General features: G+C 36.2%; 1 pseudogene; it reads left to right on the forward strand.

Annotated features, from left to right (window-relative positions):
- Positions 1-5,481: 5,481 nt before the first annotated feature.
- Positions 5,482-6,067, forward strand: LOC103606592 (annotated as a pseudogene).
- The last annotated feature ends 14,101 nt before the right edge of the window (positions 6,068-20,168 follow it).

A 20,168-nucleotide genomic window follows, 5' to 3' on the forward strand; every position in this document is an offset into this window, starting at 1 on the left:
GCACTGCATCTGAGAAGAAAAAGAATGAGCATTTGCGTTTACAAAGAAATATATACTTAGGTGTTTAAAATGAGCTAATATTTTGTCAATAGTACTAAGAGATACAATGCTACTTTGGGTAGGGCTGGTTGATATTTATAAATCCCTGATACTGGCCCTATTTTTATTGCACATTTTTGTACATCTGGTGTCTTCCTTGGTACAGCTCATTGCAAAAACAGCTTAAACTCTCTATGAACCAGGTCAACCCTGTAAATGTCTTCTAGGTGATTAATCGCTCCTTAATCACCAAGACTAATCAATATGTGTATATCTTACAACAAAAATTGCAACTTAAAAACAGTGGCAACAACTTTATTACAAATGAAATTATGGAATTGAGGAGATTGGAGCTAAAAAACATCTCTTTCATGGATTTTGAGATTTGAACTAATTCCTAGTATAAAGTCGTACTTATTGTGGGTGCTTAAATGTATGTTTATTCTCGCAGTTGGTAAAATTTCCCCAGTAAAATGGTATATTTCCAAATGTGTGTACTTTTAGGTGAGTGTGAAAAAACAAATGTAAATCATTCCTCAGACCAATGTATTGTAAGGTGTTGCATGGAAATTGCATATGTGGAGACTGCATCCAGCCAAAAGCAAAATGGTCTTTGAAGCTCATTTTGGGAATGTTAAGTACAATATTTGTTGCTTTCCAAAGTGTGAAATTTATATGTAGATAAACTATCTGTCACGAAACCTTGTTTGATATTCAAATGTTTACTTTATATAATCCACTCACCCCCAGCACTGTTCTACTACCAAGACAGCCTATGTAGTTTTTATTTTTGTTTTTAATGCCACTTGTGACAAATACACTTTAACAGTGATAAATGATCATTGCTTGGGGAGTTATTTATAGTCCTAGAAATATAATAATTTTTATATTTTTGAAGGGTTATATCCAGACTTCTGTTATGTCTCAAGCTTCAGTTTCAAAAAGGGTAAAGGAAAACCAAGTAGAGAAGAAACAAAAAGCAACTAAATGATGATGACCTGTTGCATATTTGGGCAGTATAAATTTATGTGAATCTCAAAAGTACAGAAAAAACAACACCCACCTCTCCGTGGTTGAATAAACAAGGTGGAAACTGCTTCTTCTCAAACTGTATTTTAATCTTTTTTCAGTTTTTCTGCTGCTTCTTTATATAATTAGTGGCTGATAGTTATTAATTTATTTGGCATTTATCATGCCAATGTTTATTCATGCATATCTAATATGCCTTAACTAGAATTGGGAGGAATTTCCTGATATGGCAGACTAATTCTAAGGTAGCATTTTACTGAGAGAAAATAAACATTTTTCACATGAATCCCTCTGCTGTTTACTAATTAATTACTCTTACTCTAGGATATACAGAGTGACATTGAAATCTACACCAAATAAAATAGCAATTTGAAAATTTGTCAATATGTCCATTCGTAATACATCCCTCTTGGGAGCCATATGTAAGAGCAAATTATCCAGCAACTGAGTTTCCCTACAAACTATGTTTCTATTTCATACTTTGTAGACTGGAAATCTTACAGGTTGAGCTCGACCTCTGTTAGTGGAGAAAATGATGGCTGAAATGAACACACATTCTCTTGATCAATGTTACATGAACTCTCTGCTCCTTCTTTAGCCCACCACTTGGCACTAGACCCCTGCCTCTTGCTTCTCTTCCACACTTGAATTTCAGTCCTTCACCTTTCTTTTGTTTGAAGTTTAACGTAGAGTCCAAGGCCAAGTGCTTGAGGACCAGGTTATGAGAATTGAGTTCTAAAGATCTTAGAGCCCATGTTTTTCATGTTTTTTCATATAGTTTGGTAAAATCAATATCTTTTACTGTCTTTGGTACAAATAATTACCTATTTTATGTGATTTTTATGAGTTGACTCCATTTTTTATGTGTAGAAAGAATTGTTTAAGACTGAGGTTTCCATGAACATGTTTCTAGGCTGTATTATGTAAATACATAATACCTCTACTAATGCTAATGAACCTTCTATCCTGTTTGTTCTTTTACAAAAAACATTCTGATCACTTGAACAGACTTTAGGTGTAAGGGTGAGAAATCAATATAAAATAAAAAAATATATACTCTGAACATTGTAGACAGGTGTCAGACAATAAGATGGATCTATATTTTAAATTTTAATACTCAGAAAAGACAAATACTTATAAACTGATTACCTGTATTTTTATAAAGAAATTTGTAAAACATCATATAACTATGTGAAAATGTAAATTTACTGCTAAAAATACCATCAAATTATAAACATCTTGAGAGATGGGACTATATCTTTTGCAAATTTGCATTGGCTGTACCTACCACATAGCATGCACTTAGTAACTTTTTAAGGGAAATGAATAAGTAACTTTTAATATTTTTTGTCAATGTAAAACATATATACATTTGTGATTAATTTCCAACATATTTTCTAATTTTCTCAATTTGTAGACTTTAGAATTCCCCTGATTGCAAAACATTTAAAAATTATAACAAATCTACCTCCAAAATTATTTGAAATGCTATTTGTTAATAACAACAGCTTTAGTTAAGAATGGAACAGAAAGCAAGCCTATAGTTTTAACGTTTAGGTAGACTTATTCAATAATATCAAATGGGAAACTATTTTTTCTAGGTATTTATAAAAAAATCAATCACAATTTGCATATAAAGTTGAGTAGCTATTATATTTCCCTTTAAAGGTGATTAAGTGTAGACTCAATAATGGTTAGTGCTTCTCAAGGTTGTAGTAAGTAGTAAATATGTAATTAGTGTCTGGACTTTTTTTTTTTTAGATTTTATCCATTACTTTTATTATAAGGACTATATTTATATTTACAAAACAAGGTCCTTTTTGTTACCCGAGAAACATTGCTCTCAATTTTTGCCTTTCATTTAGAATTAGAGATTGAATTCATAGACAGAGAATGGATCAGATTTTCCTTTCTAAAATACTTGAGTGAAAAAAAAAAGAAATTCTTCTTCTTCTTCAAAAATGCTCGAGTGCACTGCTGCTAGCAAAACTGACCTGTTTTTCTTAAGCTCCAACATGGCAGACTTAATTAGGCCTATACCCGGCCTCCTTGAATAAGACGTTTATTTCTCTCAAGTAATGAAATTGATAGTAATAGTAGCTACCATTCATTTAACAGTTAACAGTGTTGGAAACTTTACCAAGTATTTTCATGTATGGCAGTGAATTGAATGGTTCCTCAAAGTCATTACAGCTTCATCCCCACTGTAACTGTTGAGGGTGGGAAATACTATCATAGTAGTTGAAAGGTGAGGTCTTGAAGAGGTTATTAAATTCTGATGACCATGCCCTAATGAATGGGTTAATAATGAAGCTCATGGGCATGGTTCTGAGAGCTTCAAAAGGAGGGCACGTGAGAGTCTCTCTCTCTCTGCTTTCCATTTTCTGCCATGTGGGACCACTGCATTGCTGTAAAGCCACAACTGAAGAAGACCCTCACTAGATGTGTTCTCTGTATTTTGGACTTCTCAGCCTCTGAAACTGTAAGCAATAAATTTTGTTTTCTTATAAATCACCCAGCTCCAGGTATTTCTGTTATAGGCAACAGAAATAATCTAATACATATATTATCTCATTTAATCTCCACAGGCAGGTTTTAGTATTCTATATTACAGATAAGGTTCTTAGCTCTTAAGAATCAGAGCTAGAATTCAGACTCAGATTTGTGAGTTCCAATGCCTGCATTTCTCATGCTTCCTAGACTATGATAACCATGATCATATTGTCTGTTGTGGAATCTCCAGTGGCAGGGAGCTGGTTTTATTCAGCTATATCTTTTCTATTACTAGCACTGAGCCCAATTGTTATGTGGTGAATTAAGATTTACAGTGAGGGACAAATGATTTAAGAGAAAGTAATGCTTCCTTCTCAGTTTTATTCCTGGCTCTGAATGGGCAATTTTACTCTTTCAGGGTACTTGTCCATTACCACAGAATGGTACTGTGTTGGAGGTGTCTGGAATTGGGCCATACCTAATTATTAATCTTGAGGCTAAATAGATATCCCCACCGGGCATGCCCTATATCTGCTTTGCTAAGCATTTCAAAAAGTGCTGCTGATGTTGTGGAGAAAATACAAAATTCATGTTGACTGATTGAATTAACTAATGATAATCCAGGAAAAGAGAGGCAGACTCTTTTCATTGGCAATCTGAAGCATCTGTAATAATATTTTGTTTCTTTTTTAATTTTAACTTTTCTTTTATTGAAACATATTTGATTTACATATCTGTGGGGTACAGAGTTGAATATCAATACCCACGTGCAATATGTGATGCTCAAATCAGATAATTTGATAATTGGATAATTAGTATATTCAACATTACACAATGTAATCATTTTTTGTGGCCCTTTACTAATTACTCGTTAACTCTCCCTCCACCTTTCTAACCTTTGATGGCCTCAGCTCTATTCTCTCCTTTTGAAATTTCACCATATTATTGTGATTGTTTCTTTATTTCCTTTCTTTCCTTCCTTCCTTCTTTCCTTCCTCCTTCCCTCCCTCCTTTCTTCATTCTTTCTTTCTCTCCCACTTATGAGTGAGGACATGTGGAATTTCTCTTTCTGTATCTGGCTTATTTCTGTTAACATAATTTTCTATAAGTTCGTCCATATTGAAAATGACAGAATTTCATGCTTTTTTATGGCTGAGTAGCATTCCATTGTGTATATATACCATATTTTCCTTATCCAATCTTCCACTAATGGACATTTAGGTTGGTTTCAGCTTTATGCTATTGTAAGTAGAGCAGTGATAAACATGGGAATCCAGATATTACTTTGACATGATGATTTCCATTCCTTTGGGTATATTCCCAGCAGTGGAATTGCTGAATCATATGATAGTTCTATCTGTAGTTGTCTGAGGAAACTCCATGCTGTTTTCCATAATGGCTTCACTAATTTACAGTCCCACCAACAGTGTAAGAGGACTCCCATTTCTTAACACCCTTGCCAGCATTTATTATTCTGTCTTTTTGATAATAGCCTGTCCTAACTGGCATGAGATGATATCTCAGTGTGGTTTCCATTTCCCTGATGCTTAGTGATATCGAGCATTTCTTCATGTGTCTGTGGCCATTGGCATATCTTCCTTTGAGAAATTCCTATTCATCTTCTTTGCCCATTTTTTAAAAAGTTTTCAAGATGCATTTCATTTATTTATTTATCTATTGATTGATTGATTGTACAGATCTAGAGGGTACAGAGTTGAATATCAATACCAGTTTGGGGAAGACGGACCTGCAAATGACTTTAGAATTACGGTGGCAGTGGATATTTGAGATAATTTCCTGGGAATCTCTTGGGTTGACAGCTCTTAGATTCCCATTTTGAACAGTAGTAGCATCTTGGTTTATTTTTCAGAAAGAAGTAATATTTTTTATAACAGGACATGTAATAATGAGGTGGTCAAAATGCAGAGGTTAACAATGGAACACATGAATCGGATGGTTGGAGTCGAACTATATCTTTTTATATGCTCAAGAGCCCATTGTTTTATCATTCAGAAGCAATAGCAACAGCTCCTTGCCCAAGTTATCCCATTAGGTGATTACTTTATCATTGCCGGAGTGATCTATCAGCCACCAGATTTGGTATCAGTTATAAACTCCAGAGTGCTTTCTGCAGTGCATGGCATTCAGTCAGCTTTTGATGAAGCTATGTCATGCTGTCGATATCATCCTTCCAAAGGTTATTGGTGGCACTTCAAAGATCATGAAGAGCAAGATAAAGTCAAGCCTAAAGCCAAAAGAAAAGAAGAACCAAGCTCTGTTTTTTAGAGACAATGTGTGGATGCTTTACTTCTAGACCTTAAACAAAAATTTCCACCCAAATTTATGCAGCAAAAGTCTGGAAAAAGCCTATCCCAGTGGATCAGACAAAGAAAGAGGCAGAACCTATACTGGACATTGTAAAGTTTGAGGAAAAGGAGACCACAAAGACTGTCCAACAGACAGTGAACACAAAGGCCCACCTGAGAAATGGATGAGACTTCAGTGAGTATTGGACAAAAGACAACCTTGTAAATTATGTCTCGATACTGTGGCAAGTTTTGAACTTTAAAATACTTTGTCACAGCCCACTCATTTACATGGAATGTGCTTGTTCTTTAAGAAAGGCTGTTATTTTCATCATGCTTTCTACGTGAGTATTTCTTATGTATCTTTTATAACCTTTTCTGGACATGAGCAGCCTACTCACATGTGTACCAGTATATGCATTTAAAAGCAAAATAAAGGTATTTGTATATATTGCTTAAAAAAAAACCTGCATGCAATATGTAATGCTCAAATTGGGGTAGTTACTTTATTTAACATTATGCAATGTAATCATTTTTTTGTGGCTCTTTACTAATTCCTCCCTTACCCTCCCTCCCACTTTCTGCCCATTTTTTTTATCAGCTTACTTGTTTTTTTTTCTGTTAAGTTGTTCGAGTTCCTTGCATATTCTGGATATCAATATGTTGTTGGATGTATAGTTTGCAAATATTTTCTCCCATGCTGTAGGATGCCTTTTCACTGTGTTGATTACTACCTTTGCTGTGCAGAAGTTTTAAGTTTGATATAATCCTATTTGTTTATTTTTTCTTTTGTTGCCTGTGCTTTTGAGGTCTTATTCATAAAGTCTTTGGCCAATCCTACTTCCTGATGTGTTTCCCCTATGTTTTCTCTTGGGAGTTTTATAGTTTCAGGTATTATACTTAAGTCTTTAATTCATTTTGATTTGATTTTGGTATATGGTGAGAGGTATGGGTTCAGTTTCATTCTTCTACATATGGATATCTAGTTTTCTCAGCACCACTTATTGAAGAGGTAATCATTTCCCCAATGTATGTTCTTGGTTCCTTTGTCAAAGATCAGTTGGCTGTGACTATGTGGGTTGATTTCTGAGTTCTCTATTCTGTTCTTCTGGTCTGAGTGTCTAATTTATGCCAGTACTATGCTGTTGTTACTATAGATTTGTAGTACAATTTGAAGGCAGGTGGTATTATGCCTTTGGCTTTATTTTTTTGCTCAGAATTTCTTTGGGTATTTGGGGTCTTGGTGTTCCATATGAATGTTAGGATTGTTTTTTCTATTTCTGTTAAGAATTTCATTGGTATTTTGATGGGGGTTGCATTCAGTTTGTAGATTGCTTTGGGTAGTATGGACACTTTCAGTGTTTAATCTTCCAATCAAAGAGCACGGAATGTCTTTCCGCCTTTTTGTGTCCTCTTTAATTTCTTGGAAGTAGTGATTTGTAGTCCTCGTTGTAGAGATCTTTCACCTCCTTGGGTAAATTGACTCCTAGGTATTTTATTTATTTATTTATTTTATTGGCAAGTATTGTAAATCACTTGCTTTCCTGATTTCTTTTTCTGCTAGTTTTTAATGGGAATATAAAAATTCTACTGATTTTTGTGTGTTAACTTTGTATCCTGCGACTTTACTGAAATCACTTACCAACTCTAACAGGTTTTTGGTAGAGTCTTTAAGCTTGTCTATATATCAGATCATGTCATCTGCAAACAGGGACAACTTGACTTTGCCTTTTCCAATCTGGATGTCCTTTATTTCTTTCTCTTGCATGATTGCTCTGGTTAGTACTTCCAATACTACATTAAATAGGAGTGGCAAGAGTCAGCATCCTTATGTTGTTGCTGTTCTTATCATTCACAATGGTATTGGTGGTGGGTTTTTCATGTATGGCTTTTATTGTGTTAAGATACTTTCTTCTATATCTAATTTATTGAGAGTTTTCATCAAGAAGTGTTGTCGAATTTTGTCAAATGCTTTTTCTGCATGTATTAAGATGATTGATGGAGTTTGGATGTGCTGTCCCCCCAAAACTCATGTGGAAATTTGATCCCCAATGTGGCAGTGTTGGAAATTGATTGAGTCATGGGGGTGGATCCCTCATGCATGGATTAATGCTCTCCCCATGGGTGGGGGAATTAATGAGTTAGTTCTCATTCTATTAGTCCCCGTGAGAGCTGGTTGCTTAAAAGGACTCTGGTACCTCTCTCTGTCTTGCTTCTTCTTGCCATGTGATCTGCTTGTACCCACTGGCTGCCTGCCACTTTCCACCATGAGTAGAAGCAGCCTGAGGCCCGTGCCAGATACAGCTGTCCCAGAATCGTAAGCCAAATAAATCTCTTTTCCTTATATATTACCCAGTCTCAAGTATCTCTGTTATAGCAAAACAAAACAGACTAATACAATGATCATATGGTTTTTGTCCTTGATTTTGCTGATATGTTGCATGATTCCTAATATTTCTGTGGTATCATTTATAATGTTTCCTCTTTCATTTCTGATTTTTGTTATTTGGGTCTTCCTCTCTTATTTTTTTAGTTAGCATAGCTAATAGTTTGTTTATTGTATCAGAAAAACAACTTTTTGTTTCATTGATGTTTGGTATTTCTTTTTGTCTCTATTTCATTTAGTTCTGTTCTGATCTTAATTATTTCTTTCTGTCTACTAATTTTGGGTTACCATTCTTGTTTCTCTAGTCTTTGAGGTATAATGTCAGGCCATTTATTTGAGATCTTTCTGTTCTTTTGATGTAAGTGTTTATTGCAATAAACTTCCCTGCTATTACTGTTTTAGCAGTATCCCACAGGTTTTGGTATGATGTGCTTTTATTTTCATTAGTTTAAAAAAATATTTTGATTCCCTATTTAATTTCTTTTTGGACCCTTAGGTCATTCAGGATCATAGTGTTTAATTTAGATAATAATACCACATTAATATTAACTTACTGATTCTGATAATTATATTATGGTTATATAAGAGGATGTCTTTGTTTTCTATGGGTAAGAGACCTCATGTCTACAACTTGCTCTCAAGTGGATCAGAGGAGAAAACATATTTATCTATCGTCTATCTATAACTATTTCTATAAAATGATAAAGCAGATGTAATAAACTGCTACCATTTGGGAATCTTGGGTGAAAGGTATAGGAAATTTTCCTGCTATTTTTATAATTTTTTTATATGCCTAAAATTATTTTATAATAAAAAGTTGAAAACCCACTTTTTAATAAATGATTTCCTACTTTTGGAATAAAGTAGAAGCTTTATCACAAGAAATCATTACTAGTTTTATGGAGTTAATTATTTTATTGTTCGTGAACCTTAACCTAATGATTTTGGTGGGTGAATTTGGCTCTAGAAAAAGTACTGCTCCCTTTTTTAGCCCATCTTCTGACTCTGTGAATAAGAAATTTTGCTTATACTATGCCCTTGCCTATTACCTTAGAATTGCCTCCTAAACACTTAAAAACAACAACAACAACAACAACAAATCTTCCTTGGCAAATACAGCTTTTTCTTCTACCCCCCTCCTATTCCAATAAGTTCCTTCTTTGCTTTGGAAGCCATGGTTAATAAATTCAGTCATTTCACAGTCTTTTGAGTACTTACTATGTCCTGACCCTGTGCATTTGGTTGGGGAGAGTCTTGGGGTCTGTTCTGTGAGGGGGATCAAAACTTGCTACCACAAAATATGCTGCTTTGACTTATTGATCATTTTGAGCTGAAGACAGTTGAGAAACAGCAGGTGCAGGAAGGGCTCTCTGCCCTCCCATTTCTGCCTAAAAGCAGAGCACAACTTCCCCTGAGAAAGATGCCCTCTTGATACTGAGAAAAAGAAAACATTCTTACCACTAGAGATGGAGAGTTGATGGTGAGATAGGTGTACACAACAAACCTTACTAAAAAACCTCCTATCCTCCATTAGTTCTCCCCATATATTTCCTAGTCACTTTCCACAGTTTACCCCCACTAGATGCAGAAACCCCTTTTCTTTGTCTAGTCATTTTTTCACAAATTTATTGCCTTTTGTTAGAATGGTATATAAGCTCCCAAGTCTCATAACTTCTTAGGGGTTTACACTTTTTTCCAATGAAGTTCCCTGTGGCATGTAAAAATATTAACATCAAATAAAATTTATATGCTTTCCTTCTGTTAATCTGTCTTTTGTCTGTTTAATTCACAGGCTTCAGTCACAGTACCTAAGACAATGGAGGGAATTTTTAAAAATTTTTTATTGAATCATAATTGATTATACATATTTTGGGGGTTCAACATTGACATATGTTGATCAAATCAATATTACTTGCATGTATATTGTTACAAATCATACTTATTCTTTATGCCCCTTGTCCCATCTCTCCCCATCCCCCTCTCAATTGCCCCTCTCACCTCTGATAACCCTAGATTTCTTCTCTTCCTCAGAAAGACTAATGGTTACTCTGCTGGTTTGTTGCCTAGATGATCTGTGCAATGTTGAGACGTGTGCTCAGGTACCCCAATATTATCATAGAGCAGATGCTTCTTCTGTCTCTCTGGAATGGGCTTTGTGGGGAGAGACATCCTCTTCTTTTCTTTGGTCTCTTCTGATGACTCTCTTTGTGTCAATGCACTCCAGTGACTGGCAGACCATCTGCACAGTGGTTGTGATGTCTAGCCACTTTCATGTCAGCAATGGTTATTGTGGTGGCTGTGGTGGCCCACCCACATAGAAGTGATGTTTTTGGCAAGCTCTTTACCTAGTTGGTGGTGGCGTTGGCAGTGTGCCTGGTTGTGGGAGGAGGGTCTAGTCCCCATCTCTAAGCCTCTGGACCCTGGGAAGGCCCCAATGGGTACTCTGTTTTTTCTTTCACTTCTGTGTTGGATTATTTGCTGTTCCCGTCACTGAAACTCTGTGCTGGAACTAATTTGTTGTCCTTTGCTTTCTTCTAAAGTAGGGGAACTTCCTGTGGGGACTAGTACTTCAGCTCTGTAGCTGAGCTAAATTGTTGCTTTGCTGCTGATTCCCTGGGGAAGTCTTTTTGTGCAGCTCAGGTTTTAATGGTTGACTTTGTAGGTACTTCCAGGTCTCATGAGATCCGGTATACCTGGGTTGTGTAGAAACTCTGGTCTGGACCGGAGTCTTTTCAGCAAACTGCTCCACCTGCAGTTCTATATTCCTGACCCATATACAAATAGCGGGCCTGTACTTATTGCAGGGCAGATCAGCGGTCCTTGCTGTGCCCCAGTATTCCCCTGGTGGGCCCATCTCCCCCACCACACATAAACAAAACTGCTGAGTTGATGCTCACCCTGACCAAGTATGACAGATTGACACCAGATTAAGGTCAGTTGGTCACCCAATATCTAATTTCAATAAATGTGCACCCTACAAGGATTTTGTGCTACCTGGGTTTTTGTTTATCAATACAGGCAGTAATCTTTAACCAGGCTCATTGCTCCTAATACCTAAGTAGAAAGATTAGGAAATGAGCATCCTAAGGCAAAGCAAGGGAGAGTCAAGAAGAAAACTTAAAGCTTTCCTCTAACTTCTCTTCTCACTATCACTTCTCACCATCGTCCAGACAATCTTTGCTCTCCTTAGAGTTTCTCAGGGTATTTTGTGGTTCCTATTAACTTCACATTTGTCTCCTTTTATAGTTTCTCTAGGTTGGTTTAGGGAAATAAAACAGTAACCCATGCTATTTCGCCATCTTCCCAAGACCCAAAGGGGTCCAAGATCATTATTCAATTATATTGGAATTGTTTTATTATCATCCACTAAAGAAAGCCATGTTAGGGCACAAGCAGTGGACAAGTGAAGCTGCCCATTTAGTGTTCACTTGCACAAGAGTCTGATGAAGTTCTTGAGAAGGACAATGACTGGATTTATTCAGACTAGCCCTCAGCTCTCTAAAGACTAAGGCTTCTTGAGGTACCAGGAAAGAACCATCCTTTAACCTCTCAGACAGCACATATTTTTGAAAAGAAATAAGCCTTGATGAAAAAATTCAAGGGGTATAATCTTTACCCACAGAAAATGGTTTGAAATAGGAGGGAAGAAAAAGGTTGTATGTTGAAAATAGAGTGAAAAATAAAGCCAGAGGCTCCGTCAAGTAGGTTACCATCTGATCTATGTCTGCTGTCAAGTCCTCTAACTTACTAATTACTAACTTACTAATTTACTAATGCTATGGAGAAATTGGAAATGCATCCCTGGGATGTGAATTATTTGGAAATGGGGAAGTTCACTAATAATATTTTGTAGCTCATGTCAACATATTTTATTCTATAATCTCATCTTTATAAATATAACTTCCAATAAAGTACTCAGCCATATTTTACAGGTGTATAACCTGAGCTGCAGCTATATAAATATATAATTAGGATTGAGTGTAAGGTTAAGAATGGTTGCTTATCCCCTGCCTTACTACTTACCCATGATGTTCCATTTTATTTATGTCCAACTTTTTTTCTATTTTGTAATACACAGGTGATTAGACTAGAGAGGAGTTGAGGGTTTCAAGTTTTCTGTGTCATCCCTCAGTATCTAGGGAGGATTGGTTTCAGGACATTCCCAAGATACCAAAATCTGTGGAAGCTCAAGTCTCACAGTTGACCTTCTGTATTTGTGAGTTCTGTGTCTGTGGGGTCAGTCAACCGTAGATTGAAAATCTGCAGATATGGAGGGCTGACTGTGTATGAATGTGTGCACATATCTGTGCATGTGGATGTATATGCACATGTATATCTCACTCTGTTCTGTTATGTTTGCTATAATTACTATGTCTTCTGAAGAAAATCTGGCCATTAATAAATTAATTGCAGAAAATGTGTAATAGTAGATACTTTATAGGTGTCTTAATATGAAACAAACTTTGAAATAGTAAAATTTGGGTTTGGGATCAAGCAGCTGAACAGAGGTAGAATTCAGAAAGACTTCCAGATGGGAAAGCAATATGAAGCCATGAGAACTGGGTACCACGTTTATGTCCACTTACTTTCTTTGGTGGTGGGAGCAAATGACTGATGAAATGGCTCTGCAAAGACCAGGGACAAATCAGAAAATTTTAAAAAATTATATCCAGATTGTTCTCTTTTCTTTGCCAAAGGTGATCAGAATGGTATTAGACATAAATCTTTTTCTTGAAAATGTGTATTTACAAATATGAAGGTATAAGGAATGCTCATTCTTTTAGATTTACTCCATGTAAAATTAGGAGATGTAGCAACAGAACTGACAGAATGTCTTCTTTTGAAGCTCCCTGACTGGCACAAAGCTTAACCATATTGGAAGATGAAAACAACAACCACCAGTTGAGCTATCAGTATGAAGTTACCTTTAAATACTTTTGCTATAACACAGAAAAAGAGACAAAAACAGCTCAATAATAATGTACATTGCAGGAAACTGGGGTGAAAAATGCCTTTTCAATTTTCTGGAAGTTGCATGAGAGTAAAATATACTCCAGTAAATTAGGCGTTTAGTATAACAGGTTTGGTTTTTCATTTAGGAAGGGAAAAAGATCAAACTCCAAATCTTCTCCCATTGCATTCACTCTGACAGCTTTAAATGAAAAGTGGTTTTTCGGTTATTACCTTCCATCATAATAATATTTCTGTCATACTCCTCTGGGACATATGACATATCCTTTGCTGTTGTCAATGTGTCATAGCATTTTCTCTTCATATTTAACTTGCTTTGTTCTAAACCAACTGTATCGAGTAGATATAATTTTGCGATGTTACTTTTCTAGCTCCATAACCTGCCATTTGAGTGGAAATGCCTGGTAAACAGAATTTAATTTTCTGAAGTGTTTGTTCTTAGACTTTGTGGAAATTAAGGCTTTGCATTTTCTTTCATTTTCTACCAAGTTCTGTGTTCACAAGATAAGTGATCCTTTCTGGGACCTGAAGTTTATCTAGACCACAGGAGTACTCTGGTTTATGAAAACAAATATAAGAAAATCCACATGTAGAAAAGTTGCGGTATTATTTTCAAAAGTGATCTTTAGTTTATTGAATGGATTTGCCAAGGGGTTGCTTCTAGAAGCCAGCTGTAAAAGTACATCTGCTTATTTTACACATAATTAACTATTTTGCAAAGAAACCAGGGCAGAGAAAATTAAAGAATTAGGAATCCAGGGTCAATTATAGAGCAATTAAAAATTAGGACACATTTATCTGAAATTATAGTGCAAATAAGCATGAAAATCTGATCTCCATGCCTAATTGGGCACATACACAGGGTAGTCTGCTTGAGAACATGACATTTGTGATATCCATCAAATCCCCTGCTGTCCTGGGCTGGGCTCTGTTCAAAGGCCACAGAAGTTCTATAGTTTAAATATCAGCTTTGTTATCAGGGGACTTACAAAATTCAATGAGAAGGATCAAACTGATGAATGTTTGAGTCTTGCACATTGGGGAGGAGTGGCCTGCTCTGGAATTGAGATGAAATAGTATAGTTAGGGGTCCTCAGTTAATTAGAAAAATCTTCCAAAAAATGGGTTTAGATTTGTGGGCTAAATCATTTTAAATCATGTCAACAAGAATCATCTCCAACTAATGGAGCAAATTAAAGACTTAGATGGGAAAAGGGTGCAGTTTGGCATCTGGAAATTTGATTTGTCTCTTAAGCATGTGACCTAGGGAACTACACAATCTGGGAGAAATTATCTTCTCTGAGCTTCAGTTCCCTCATCTTAAGATAAGTTTAATAATCTTTATCTATTTCATAGCATTGTTATGGAAACTAGATGGGATATAGGGGGAAAGTGATTAGCACAGTCCTTGGCACAATTTCTCCGACTGACTGTATTTTCAACTGACTGTATTTTCAACATGTATTCCTCAAGGTGTCATATCTCTTTCTGAGCTGGAACACCTGGACCATGTCAGTGGAAAATCAGCCTGAAGTGGGAAGGTGGGCTGGAAGAAGAGCCTTTGAGAACATGAATGACACTATTAAACAGCAACCTCTTGTTTGGGACTGCTCAGCTTAGAGGCACTAAATCTGCAGACTGGAAATTTGAAATCCTTAAGCAACAAATGGAGAAAAAAAGAGTAAAAACAAAGGTCAACATGAAAAAAAATCCAAACAGAGAAAGAGACAGAGAACTATTTTGACGAATGGCAATTTTCTTGAGAACAGAAATCAATGTTCTACAACTTAAAAATTGGTTTATAATTATTTAACGAATGCATGAATTGAAAATTCCTGCTTACTGTGTACTGGTGATAGAGTTTTCTGCACAAATATGTTTAAACACTGATACACTGGCAAGATGGGTTAGGAACAGTGATTTTCTGTGACTTTCCCTGCCCACTGTTCCTAGCAGTACTTGCCCTGAATTTAAAAAAGAGATGACAGCCCTTTTGAAATCCAAGCTGCTGGTACCTGGAACTCAATTTTCTCCTTGGTTCAGGCAGAGTGGACTAGAAAACCTGAGTGTTCATGGTTAATGCAGTGTTGGAGAGGGACAGGAGAAATGATCCTAGATCGTGATTCTTCCATGATGGCTAGAAGGTATCCATGGAATAAGATGGGGATGGGAAAGCTCAGAAGCTCGGGAAAATACCCTTTCTCCGTCACTGGTAGTAAGAAGGTCCAAAAGTGAGATAATTTATGGAATAATTTTTACATTTCTGGACTTTTATTTAAAAAGCAGGATTATATCAGGAGGTTTTCTGCTTAAAATTTCCCTCTGCTGTCTTGTTAGGCATAGGCTCTGGCAAAAATGTCCAGCTAACAAAGGTAGATCAGAGATACCCAGGTGTTCTCCTCTTGGTCACAAAAAGACTTCTTTTTTATTTCTGTTTACTTATTTTTTTTACTAAGTGCCCAATGACTGTGAGATAGTGACAGCTTTTTATACATAGAAAATAAAATAGCCTATTAGAAGTAGATATTTATATGTCGCTTGACACCTAGGCCTCTCTTATTTTAACATTTTTGAGTATTACCTTTGCACTTGATGTTAGCCAAAAGGCCGAGAAGTGATTGAACGTTAGCTTTAGAAGTGAACTTGATACCGGAGAGATGGATGTTAGTGAGAGGTCAAATTTTAATGCATCAAGTCAGTTTATTTCTGAGAAGCCACCTGTTCCACAGCATCAGAAATGGTAGGGCAGAAGGGTAGAGAGAAAGTTCACTTACTTCATCCCTCTGTCTCTGTGAAGTCCATGGTGTGACTCAAATGTAACATTCATTTTCATTATAATTGTCCTGCTGAGCTTGGTTGTATGTCATTTCCAGCCTCTGTCCCTCAGCTGTAAAATCTATAGTGTGACATTTGTTTTCCTGATAACACTGATAACTGCTGCCATAATGTCATCTAATAAAACATGATCTGATTTTGTGATTGAAATAGCAGATGCTACTGTTATATGATTTCTTTAAATGGCTTTCTAAAGATACGTTTGGCCTTTGTCCAATTCTCTCATCTTTGATTTTCCTAACATCCTGAGGTTGTACTGCTACTCAAGGGTGAGTGCATCTTGTCAATATATAAAGCTTCTCAGGGACTGGGGAGGAAACAGGAACCCCATACTTCTAGACTTCAGAACTTCCTGTTTTGTTTCTTTCGATTACATGTTTTTTCGATAATATTGTTTCCATAGGAGAAAAAGTGAAGCTAAGAGTTAACTCCAGTTCTTCTTTTTAAGAAAAAGCTCACCCAAACTTAAGTTTCCTTGGTTATATTGAAAGTGAGTTGACAACTCAGCCTGCTGCAACATCTCTGCAACCTCCACTGAGATCCCAAAAGGCCACTGAGCTCTTTCTGCCTCTGATACCTTAGACAAGTTGCTCAGTTCTCAACATGGTAAAATCTAGCTGCAAATACATGGCAGATGACAATTTTTTGTTGTTGATCAAGTATGAGACTCTCCCATAGTTTCAGGAGATGCTAAGACATATATATATATATATATTTATATGTATGTATGTATGTACATACGTACGTACGTATGTATGTATGTATACATTGTTGTCAGTGGAATAACCACAAATAGCATAACACAAAAGCATTCAGGAAGCAGTCAGGCTGTTATTGAGATTCTCCTCTCTCATCTAACCTTTCCAGAGTTCAGAATTAGGCTATATGATATGTACCTGTATTTGTGCCTCTGTGTGTGTGTGTGTGTGTGTGTGTGTGTGTGTGTGAGAGAGAGAGAGAGAGAGAGAGAGAAAGAGAGGGAGAGAGAGAGATTCCTTATACTCTACCTTATAATTTAATAATCGATTAGATTCTTCCCCAGTGATAGAATGGAGACACTGCTCATTAAGTCTGCAGATGGGACTATGCTGGGCAAGCTATAAAGATATAAAGTTAGTTAATTTCAGAGCTTTGCAAGTGATGGAGAAGTAGATGAGACTGTCACTAAGTGTGGATATCGGGTTGGGTCATGAATGTGAAATAAAAGAACCATGCTTTATATACAAAGAAGGCCAGGAAAACTTAAATGACAAAATAGAATAAATCTTCAGAGACAATAAATTCAGGAAAATACTCTTTAGTAAAAATTGAGAATAGTGGCAAGGAAAACCTTTATTCTTTTTAGACATAAAGCTGAGAAACTGCTAGATATTATTATTGCAGAATAACATCTATAATATAAATATATATTTTTACAGAATATCTGAATAATAAAAGATCAGCTACAGTCAGATGACTAGATCACATCTTGTGGTGGTAAGGGAGAGATCAGCTAGACCAGGAGATAACATGTTTGATTTGTACATAAAAATTAGATACATTTATTAATTAGACATATGTTTTGCTCACTTTCTATATGATCCCCTGTAAGGCATTTACATATTGCACACAAAGCAATCTTATTTTGGGGGGGGTTTATTTTTTAAAAATTTTAGATTTACAGAAAAGTGTTGAAAGTAAAGAAGTTCCATATACCCTTCACTGAGATTTCCCAAATATGAACATTTTACCACATTTGTTTATTATTCTATTTGTCTTGTTTCCCCTCCCTCTTCCTTCCTTCTTTCTTTCCTTCCTCCCTCCCTTCCTTCCTTCCTTTCTTCTTTTTTCTCTTTATATATATCTACATATTTTTGGGAAAACAGTTTAAGAGTAAACTGCAAAGAAAATCAATGCCCCCAAATCAGTTGCATTTATATTCCCCAATAATGAGCTAACAGAAAGAGAAATCAAGAAAGTAAGCCCATTTACAACAGTCACAAAAAAATAAAATACTTAGGAATTAATTTAACCAAGGAGGTGGAAGATCTCTACAATGAGAACTACAAACCACTACTGAAAGAAATTAAAGAAGACACAAAAAGATGGAAAGACATTCCATGCTCTTGGATTGGAAGAATCAACATTGTGAAAATATCTATACAACCCAAAGCAATCTATAGATTCAATGAAATCAATCCCCATCAGAATACCAATGACATTCTTCACGGAAATGGAAAAAACAATCTCAACATTCATATGGAACAATAAAAGACCTGAATAGCCAAAGCAATCCTGAGCAAAAATAAAAAAATAAAAATAAGGCCAGAGGCATAACACTACCTGACTCCAAATTATACTACACAGCTATAGTAACCAAAACAGCATGGTACTGGTACAAAAATAGACACTCAGACATGTGAAGCAGAATAGAGAACCCAGAAATCACCCCTCAGGCTCAGAGCCATCTGATATTTGACAAAGGGAAAAAAAATCTACATTAGGGAGAAGACTGCCTCTTCAATAAGTGGTGCTGGAAAAATTGGATATCCATATACAGAAGAATGAAACTGGACAGGCACCTCTCATCATATACTAAAATCAACTCAATATGGATTAAAGATTTAAGTATAAGACCTGAAACTGTGAAATTACTAAGGGAAAATATAGGTGAAACACTTCAGCAACTAGGTCTGGGCACAGACTTTATGAACATGAGCCCAAAAGCACAAGCAACAAAAGAAAAAATAAACAAATGGGACTATATCAAACTGAAAAGCTTCTGCACAGCAAAGGAAACAACAGAGTAAAATGACAACCTACAGAGTGGGAGAAAATTTTTGCTCACTATGCATCTGACAAGGGATTAATACCCATAATATACAAGGAACTCAAGCAATTACACAGTAAAAAAACAAATAACCCAATTAAAAAATGGGCAAAGGAGCTGAATAGACAATTTTCAAAGGAAGACATACAAATGGCCAACAGGTACATGAAAAAATGCTCAACATTACTAGTCATCAGGGAAATGCAAATTAAAACTACATTGAGATACCACCTCACTCCAGTTAGACTAGCTGTAATCAAAAAGACAGTGAATAACAAATGCTGGCAAGGGTGTGGAGAGAAGGGAACTCTCTTGCACTGTTGGCGGGACTGTAAATTAGCACAACCACTATGGGAAACAGTATGGAGGTTTCTCAAACAGTACACATAGATCTTCCATATGATCCAGCAATCCCTCTTGTGGGTATATACCCAGAGGGGTGGAAATCATCATGTTGAAGGGACACCTGCACTCCCATGTTCATCGCAGCTCTGTCTACAATAGGCAAGACATGGAACCAACGCAAACTGTGGTATATATACACCATGGAATACTACTCTGCCATAAAAAAGAATGAAATTCTCCCATTTGCAACAACATGGATGAGCCTGGAGAAACTTATGTTGAGTGAAATAAGCAAAGCACAGAGGGATAAATACTGCATGTACTCACTCATAAGTGGGAGCTAAGAGAGAAAGAAGTAAGGAAAGAAAGACCACAGTGGTACGTTGGACTTGCACAGGGAGAGAACATTCCTTGGGAACGAAGTGAGGTGGGGGGGAAGTGGGAGGCGGAGGGAGGTTGGGGATAATTGGGTGGGGGACACAGGGTACAATCGCAATTTGTGGTAATGGGTATGCTGCCAGTATGGATCTGGCCTTCACATCTTGGGCATGAGGGATGACAATCAGCTTTGTAACTCATGAATATTCATAACCAATTAAAGTTGTATGTCACAAAAATAACCAAATCTCCTTGTCAGTTGTGATGTTTTTATAATGAACTCTCATTAGATGAGAGAGAGAGATATCTCTAGTGTCTCTTTTTATAAGGGCATTAATCCTATCATGAAGTCTCCACACTCATGACCTAATTACCTCCCAAAGGCCCCATCTCCAAATACCATCCATAACTTTGGGAATTAGGTTTTCAGTATATGAATTTTGGAGGAACACAAACCTTCAGTTCATAGCAACTACTAACCCCATATCAAACAGAACAAAATTAATTTCATGGGACTAAGTAAATTGATAAATAATAACTATAATTTTTTGTTAGCTTTTGTTTAAAATATTACTCTG

The sequence above is a fragment of the Galeopterus variegatus genome, unplaced genomic scaffold, assembly GCF_000696425.1.
Source record: "Galeopterus variegatus unplaced genomic scaffold, G_variegatus-3.0.2 Scaffold6717, whole genome shotgun sequence".
In the NCBI taxonomy this organism is placed as follows: Eukaryota; Metazoa; Chordata; class Mammalia; order Dermoptera; family Cynocephalidae; genus Galeopterus; species Galeopterus variegatus.